This window comes from Babylonia areolata, chromosome 8 (assembly GCF_041734735.1).
Source record: "Babylonia areolata isolate BAREFJ2019XMU chromosome 8, ASM4173473v1, whole genome shotgun sequence".
In the NCBI taxonomy this organism is placed as follows: domain Eukaryota; kingdom Metazoa; phylum Mollusca; class Gastropoda; order Neogastropoda; family Buccinidae; genus Babylonia; species Babylonia areolata.
In genome coordinates, this window is record NC_134883.1 from 9,989,112 (window position 1) to 9,997,771 (window position 8,660).

Genomic DNA, 8,660 nt, shown 5'->3' on the forward strand with positions numbered 1-8,660 from the left:
GAAGGCAACAAACCCTATACCGTGTGCACCCACAAACGCGCATACACCAACGCAAGCGTGATAATGCACTCACAAACATGCACACACACACACACACACACACACACACACACACACACAAGCACAACAGATATGCAACAATGTACAGACTCACAGACACGAAAGCCAGAAACAAAATGTACACACAGACTAGGTATCCGTAAACCTTCACCACCTGCCATCTGTCCTGGTCCCACCAGCGACTGGTCCTGCCGTCATCGTCTCGCCAGGTCCCACGACCCCTGACCCAAGCCTGGCCTCCCTGTGACGTCATCCTGGCGGTGGGGGGCGTGAATCCTTTCCAGCCGGATGTGGATGAACAGGCACGGCTGGCGGCCGAGTTCCACCCTCGTCAGAACCACTGGACCACCCTGACCCATCTGCCTGACGGCAGGCACCACCACGGGGCCGTGCTGCTTGGGGGTTATCTGTACATCATAGGTCAGACACCTGCTTCTGATTTTTTTGTTTTTTTGGTTTTTTTCCCCATCTTCCCCCCCCCCCCTCTCGTTCCTCTTCTCTCCCTCTTCCGTCGGCGTCATCATCGTCGTCGTCTTCCTTTCCTCGTTTGGGGTGGGAGGGGGGCGGGGGGAGTGCCCCAAACAAAGAGTGTCCCAAACAAAGGGATAGAATTGGATAAGGGTTTCCTATTTAATCTTCTCATAGGTCGAAAGCCATTTCAAGCATGTCCTGTTGGATTAATAGACCGCTGCAAGCTTTATGTTGGCATTTACGAGTCTGCAGTTTATACAAAGATTTGGTTGTTCACTTTCTTTGGCAACATTTTTTCTCCCTCGTGTGTGGTTTCTCAGGGCTGTTAACCGCCCACCCCATTGCTCCAAGCGCCAGGTAGGAGACAGTCTAGTCTTGTGCTGGATATTCTTTCCTCCATTTTCTCCTGGGTCGAGTTTATGAGTACCCCGAACAGGATATTCACGGTCATATTATCATTATGACGATGATGATGATTATTATTATTATCGTTATATCAATCCTTTGATGATTTTGGTTTTGAAGGTGGCTCGATCCTGGACGACATGAACCCCGAACAGCTGTGCAACCCCACTGCCTCTTGTTACCGCTACGATCTGACCAAGAAACAGTGGAGCGCCATCGCTCCTCTGAACGTGCCCCGGATGTACCACGCCACCGCCGTCCTCAACGAGGTCATCTTCGTGATGGCTGGGCAGACCCAGCAGTCCAGGTGAGAGGGTAGTGCCACATACCATTTGAGGATGAAATAACTGAACGTCTTCAGAGCCTGTTCAAGGAATTATTCTCACCAGCTGTAACCTCATAGAGTCCCGTCTAGCACACAGCCCAAATTAAGGAGTGAAAGGAAACAGCTAAGTTTTAGTTTAGTGCATTTGTTGTTTTTTCGTGTGGGTGTTTGTTGACTTTTTCGACATCATTATTTTTTGTTTATATGGTGGATTTGTGTGTGTTTTTTTTGTTTTTGTTTTTGTTTTTTGTTTTTTTTGGGGGGGGGGGGGGTGGGGGTGGGGGGTAGAAGAACCAAAGTCCAATCATCGAGGGACAAGACAAAAATATGAAAAACAAAGCCTTGGAAAGTGATAAACCATGATTATTTTCGACAACCTCATTAGGCAGGTTTAATGTTTGGCAGCTGCCAAGGCAAGTGATGGCCACTTCACCCTCTGAAGACTCTTTAGGCCGGTGATCCCTGGTTGTGTTTGTGTTAACCACTATCTTTGTCTTTAGTTTGTCTGCAGAGAAAGTCTCCAACACAGGCAAGAAGCTGTCCCCCAAAACTGAAAAAAATCTCTCACGAGAAAGAGAAGGTTGCAAGACCACTTTGGTAATAACGGGAGGGTTGGGGGTGGGGGTGGGGGGGGGGGCTTTTGAAGGAGCGAAAAGACTGATGAACAATGAAGTGTGTTGTTTCTTTTCTTTTCTGTGACATTTACGAAATATAACCCTTTTTGTTGTTGTTCTTTTTGATGTTGTTCACACAATGTCAGAAAGAAAGGGTTTCCAAGTTTTGCATTCGGTATCTTGATCCCAGAACGCAATGTTGCTTTTCTTCATCGTGCAGCAATTAACTTATCGGAATGAGAGAATTTTATAACCGTTTTCAGAATATGAGCGACGTCTGTTCCAGACACTAGAATAGACATTCCTTGAAAACGACGGGTATGCATTTTTAGAATTTTGTAAAACGGTGTGCAAATAGTTACGATATAAAGAAAATAATACATGGCTTTCTCTTCTTATTCTTTCTTTCTGTTCTTTTCCTTCGTTCTTTCCTTCTTTCCCCCTCTCCCCCACCTCTCTATCTCTCTCTCTCTCCCCTCCATTCACCCTCCTGTCTCTGTTCATCTGTCTTCGTTCCTGTGCCTTTTTTTAAAATTTCGTTTGTTGCCTTCTTTTCGCGCCTTTGTTTCTTTTCAGAGCATGGCCAGAATGTAAACTTTTCCGCACTTGTGCTTAGCTTGCCCTACAGATAACATGGGCCACGGTGTCAGCAACTAATAGTGGATGACTTTATTTGATGGCTTCATTATATATTTTTTGTTCACTATTTTTTTTTTTAGACACCTTTCCTCCATGGAGTGCTACCGGCCGGAGGTGGGGGAGTGGGAGACGGGGGTGGCGATGGCGGAGGGGCGGATAGGGGTGGCGGTGGCTGCGTATCGAGGCCTACTGTACGCTGTGGGAGGATTCCTGGAGACGGAGCATGAGCACGTGGTCCGCGCCACGGTGGAGGTCTTCGATCCCAGGACCTACAGGTGGGGAGAGTTTGGCTTGGGAATGTGTTTTTGGGGGGCAGGGGGGTGGGGGGGGGGGGTTGGGGGATGGGGGGGAGGGATGTGGGGGGAGGTAGTAGGGTTTTGGAGGTGCGAGGGAGCTAGGGAGGGGTTGGGTTGGGGGGAGGGGCGGCGGAGGAGGGAGTGGGTGGGTGGATGTTTTGGCGGTAGTGATGTTTATGGTTCATTTTGGTCGCTGTGGCGCCTGGTTGCTGTTGACTTGTTGGCTGAATGATGGTGTTTTTTGTGTTTATTTTTTTATTTTTTCATTTTTTTTTTAGTTACAAAATTTTCAAGGAGACCGCGTAAACAGTGAATTATAGCCTTTGACGTGAAAGCAACGGTGAAGTTTCACCGGCGTCTAAAGAGTTGGTTCTGGTAAAAGAGCGAGTGGAAAGTTGCCACAACTCATTCGTTGTTGGATACTTATCTCTCTCTCCCTCTCTCCCTCCCTCCCCCCCCCCCTTTCTCTCTCTCACACTGATTTCGAGGAAATGATTTCCATATGTCAACGAGTACGAGTATGTTGTGTTATATTTTGTTTGTTTCGACATGCATAGATCGGTTGTTTGTATATTCTCTTTGTGCATCCTATACATTAGTATTGCTCATCAGAATGAATGTTATTCAAGCATGCATAAGTTGTTTGTTTGTATATTCACTTTGTGCTTCCTAGAGATCGGTATTGTTCTTCAAAATGGATGCCACCACGCGAGTCCCCCCACCCCTATTTGTCACGGCCAAAAAAGGCCTTCTCGAATAAAGCATTATATTCAGAGACATTTTTCACTCCATCCCCTAATGTGCTGTGGTGGCCAGCTGGAGCTGCCTGAGTGGCCTTCCCTCCCCGAGGTGTCACGCGGGGCTGGTGGAGTGTGGGGGCAAACTGTACCTGGTGGGGGGGTCCACTTTCCCTGCCAACACCGCCTCAGTCTGCAGCCTACCATCCGTGTTACGCTACGACGAGAACGATGACCGGTGAGTGCAGTGGGGATTGGTGTGTATATTTGTATTTGTATTTCTTTTTATCACAACAGATTTCTCCGTGTGAAATTCGGGCTGCTCTCCCCAGGGAGAGCGCGTCGCAATACTACGGCGCCACCCCCCCTTTTTTTTGTTGTATTTTTTTCCTGCGTGCAGTGTTATTTGTTTTTCCTATCGAAGTGGATTTTTCTACAGAATTTTGCCACGAACAACCCTTTCGTTGCCGTGGGTTCTTTTACGTGCGCTAAGTGTATGCTGCACACGGGACCTCGGTTTATCGTCTCATCCGAATGACTAGCATCCAGACCACCACTCAAGGTCTAGTGGAGGGGGAGAAAATATCGGCGGCTGAGCCGTGATTCGAACCAGCGCGCTCAGATGCTCTCGCTTCCTAGGTGGACGCGTTACCTCTAGGTGTGTGTGGGGGTGAGGGGGGGCGACGTACACAGGCTGGGGGCAGGGCGAAGCCTGAGGTGGAGGTAAGGAGCATAATTTATGTATGTATGTATGTATTTTGTTAGTATGTATGTATGTTGGTAATATTGGTAGGGTCTATGTTTGTTAGTAGGAATGTATGTATGTATGTATGTAGGTAGGTAGGTATTTACGTACGTACGTGCGTATGTGTGTACGTATGCATATGTGTACCTGTGTATGTAAGTTGGTATGGTCTAAATGTGTTGGTATGATTCAACGTGTTATGGCGTGTTGGTAGGGACCACGTGTGTTGGTATGTAATACGCGCATCACTGGTGGCACGGACAGTAGCATGGAACAGGTCAATTATTAAGCATGCATGCGTTTTGTTGACGCCGGCAGATTTTACTCGCTCGCTGGTTAAGTTCAGTTACTGATGTATTGAGTAGTACACTCAAAACAGGCACAGTTCGATTTGGAATGAAACTCTGTGTGATCACTGATTTCAGCTGGGTCAGGATCCAGACGTTACGAACCCCACGCCATGACATGGCTGTAGCAGTACTGGGTGAGTCTCGATATAGCGTGGAATTGATGTAATTTCACATGCACACAAAAGCTCAGTCACACACACATTGGCATGCAAACTCACACTTGCTTCTGCGTGTATTTCGTGATCGTCGTCCCCTTTTTTTTTTTCTCTTTTTTTTTTTTACAGTTATCCGATTTTTTGTTTTTTCCGGGCAAGATGTGTGTTTGAGGTCGGGAGGCAGGGTAGGGGATGGGGAGGCGCACTTGCTGGAACACACACACACACACACACACACACACACACACACACACACACACACACACACACGAACGCTTTAGCCTTGTTCATTGTTGTGTAATCTATGTATCATTTTAAATAAGCTACTGGCGTTTGTGGGAGGCAAGACGAGAGCCGAATTCCCGCAAATACACTGGGTTAACCATTCAGCGTAGGCATGCAACCCACCTCTGACAAACTGAAACAGCTTGTAAAAACAGAGTCAACGAAACATTGATCTTTAAAAGAAAAAAAAAGCCATCTGAATTGAATGAGGGCCCCGAAATCGGTTCTGACCAATTGAACTTACATTTCACCCTACCCCAAGAACCCCATTTCTCATGACCCCCACCTCCCGCACCACCCTCTTCACCTATCTCGTCGTCCTCAAATCCCTTACTCTTTCTTGGACATGTCCTGTTATCTATACTTTGATCCCACAACCTTGCCCTCACCCTGACCTGAACTCTAATCGCCGGCCAGCAGAATCCTTACCCTCCCACGGGAGGAAGGTGGCAGAATGGTAAAGACGCTTATCTGCCAATGCAGTGTTCGTGAGGGTCAGGGTTCGATTCCTGCTCTGACCCTTTCTCCTAGGTTTGAATGGAAAATCAAACTAGTCATTCGGATGAGACGATAAACCGGCGTCCCCGTCGTTTGCAGCACACACTTGGCGCACTGAAAAAGAACCAACGACAGCAAAAGTGTTATCCTCAGGCAAATTACTGCAGAGGGAATCCACTCAGATGGTTACAGAAATATGCATGCACTCAAGGCCTTACAAAGCGCGTTGGGTTACGCTGCTGGTCAGGCATTTGCTTTGCAGATTTGGTAAAGCATAATTGTATGTATTTGGCCAAATGGAGTGACGCCCACTTGAAAAAGAAACTGAACGTGAAATTGAAACACCCTTCGCACCCACCCTGGCCTCTTTGTTCTCTCTTCGTCTGTGCCAAGTGTTGCATATAATATTATGACCAACATGAATAGAATTGTCAAGTTACAAGAAGACCTTTCCCATCCCACCTGTAGACACTGATGTTTTCTTTCCACAAGACACACATGACGACTTGGCTGGAAATTAAATTTTGCGGAAGTGTACTTTGGTGGACATGGCATTTAGACATTTTGGACACGTTTTAAATTTTTTTTTTCATCTATATATTTATTTATATATTTTTTTGTCAAATCTTGAAGATTACAGGATCTATTGGCGTTCGCCCTTGGTGTGGGGTCGATAGTTGTTTGGGGGGAGGGGTGGGGAAAATGGGGGGTCCCAGAGGAGAAGAAAAAGAGTAGTTGTCTGTCTTGAGTCAAAAAGCTTGAATGAATAAAGAAACGAATGAATAAGTAAATAAATAAATAAATAAATAAATAAATACATAGATGAGTTACCATTTACATCTTTTACAACAACAACAATAAATGTGAACAGGTAGCCGCATCTTCGTTGTTGGCGGAGTGTCATCGGTGGAGAATAAGGTGCTGCGTGACGTGGAGTGCTATGACGTGGAGGCCGACTATTGGCTGGATGACGTGGAGCCCATCGGAAGCCCCGCTCTCGGCCTCACCTGCCTTACTGTACTGGCTGACCAGTGACGACGGCCGTGGCTGAATCGTCCATGAAGAAAACAAACTGATATTCCAGTCATAATTATTTACATTTAAGTCTCTTTTATTTTAGCTGTATAATTATCTTACTCTGCTGGCTGACTTGTAAAGCCAACTGCTGTCTAGTACTAGATCCCGGAAGAAGCAGACTGATCCCCAAGTGTTTTTACAATATTTTATTTGACCTTTTTTTGTCTTCTAACTTGCATCTGTATATTTTATCGCAGTATTCATTTTACTCTTTTTCTGTCTTCTGTCTTCTATCTGTATATTCTATCACCCACAGATACGTCACTTTTCCTTTGACTAATAACAGTTACCTTTTGTACAGTGTATGGGTCGAATATAGTGAATTGTGAGAGTGTGAAGAATATTCGCGTTCACGGACACATTTTCTGTGTGCTGCCTGGTCTTGTTTTTTGATATTACTTTTTTTTCCCCTCCAGTGAAACATATTTTGATTGAAGCTCCACGTTGAATTCTCGAAGGGGCAAAACTGTTGATTATCATTACATCTTTTTAGCAGCTGGATCCCCAGTTAAACTGACAACATTGTGCAGTTATTTGGACAGTGTTGTGGGAAAAAGAAGCAACTGTATTTTAATTAACTATTTATTTTTAGGCAAACGAAAATGCATATGGGTGCGTCTTTCGTGAGGATGTCAGATGGTAGATATGTTCCTGTCTTTTTATACATATATGAATTGGTGCCCATTCTAACAGGCCAGGGAAACATTTACATTATATGTACGTGTGGCGCCCGTGTTTTAGAATACGCCTTTTTTTTCTTAATTTTTTCAACTGTTTTTATATATTTGATTTACTTAAAAATTGTGCATGAACGTGGTTTTAAAAATTTGGACCACCTATATAATGTTACATTTTTTTTGTTGTATCTCTCTTTATACATTTATCAGTTTCTTTATTTATTTCACATTTCACCGCTTATTTTTCTGACTTTTCGTATTTTCTGTTGTGCATATAAAGGCCAGAGCATGCAAAATTGTCTGCCATTATAAAACAGAATTTCTCAAAGATGTAGATCATAAACATGGCATTTCCATCGATGGGAAAAAAGAAAAAAAAACAAATCCAGTTGTGTACAGTGACGTCGGTGCATGGCAGACTTTTTCGTGGAACAGTATCGCTTGTTCGTTTACGGTGCGCTGACTAACTCTGTACTGTGCGTCTCTCTCTCTCGTTCTCTGTCTCTGTCCTATGCCTCTGTCTCTCACCTTCACAGTCACCTTTCACTCTGGCCAGCACACTAGGTCTTGGAATCGCCACATTACAATCGGTCACCTTCCAGAGGTCAAGTGTGTCAACAATACTCATAGTCAGGTCAGTAACTCGATAAGAAAAGACACCGGACTGCAACTGTGACAGACATCAAACGAATGTTAAGGTCACTGATATGAATGCGTATGGGGGTGGGGTTATCGAAACTGTTGAAAGAAAGTTCAAGGTAGTCGGCACGACATAGGAAAAGCAGCTACAAACTGATAAGGGTTCACTGAACCAGTTTGGACCTCTTTACGGGAGCGATGTTTGCTACCAAAGTGTACGTTGTCAATTTTCGACAATAAATGCTCAACATTGAGAGCAGTTTCAGTTTACATCGAAGTGGATCAAACCGTCGTCATAAACAACAACAACAACAAAATACTGAATGCTTTTGACGCTTTCAGATTTGTGGACAGTGCATCAAAAACAGTCATTTTAATCTTGCACCTTTTGCTTCAGGGATGTCATCTGTCATTGAGTTAGTGTGTGAACATCTATCATAACCCTAGTGGTCATGGGTCCATGCATATCAACATCCTCTCCCCACCCCCAACCTGCCCTCCCGGCCATCCAAGCTCGTTCAAAAACACGTGATTCAGTCAGTGAAACATTCATTGCATTAAGTTGGGGTTGGAGGGAAAGGGAGATTGTTTGGATACTCTGATGATAACAATACCCGATTATAACCCTTCGGTTACCCACACCATCTAACAGTTCACTCGAACACACCCACTCACAAATGCATGCCC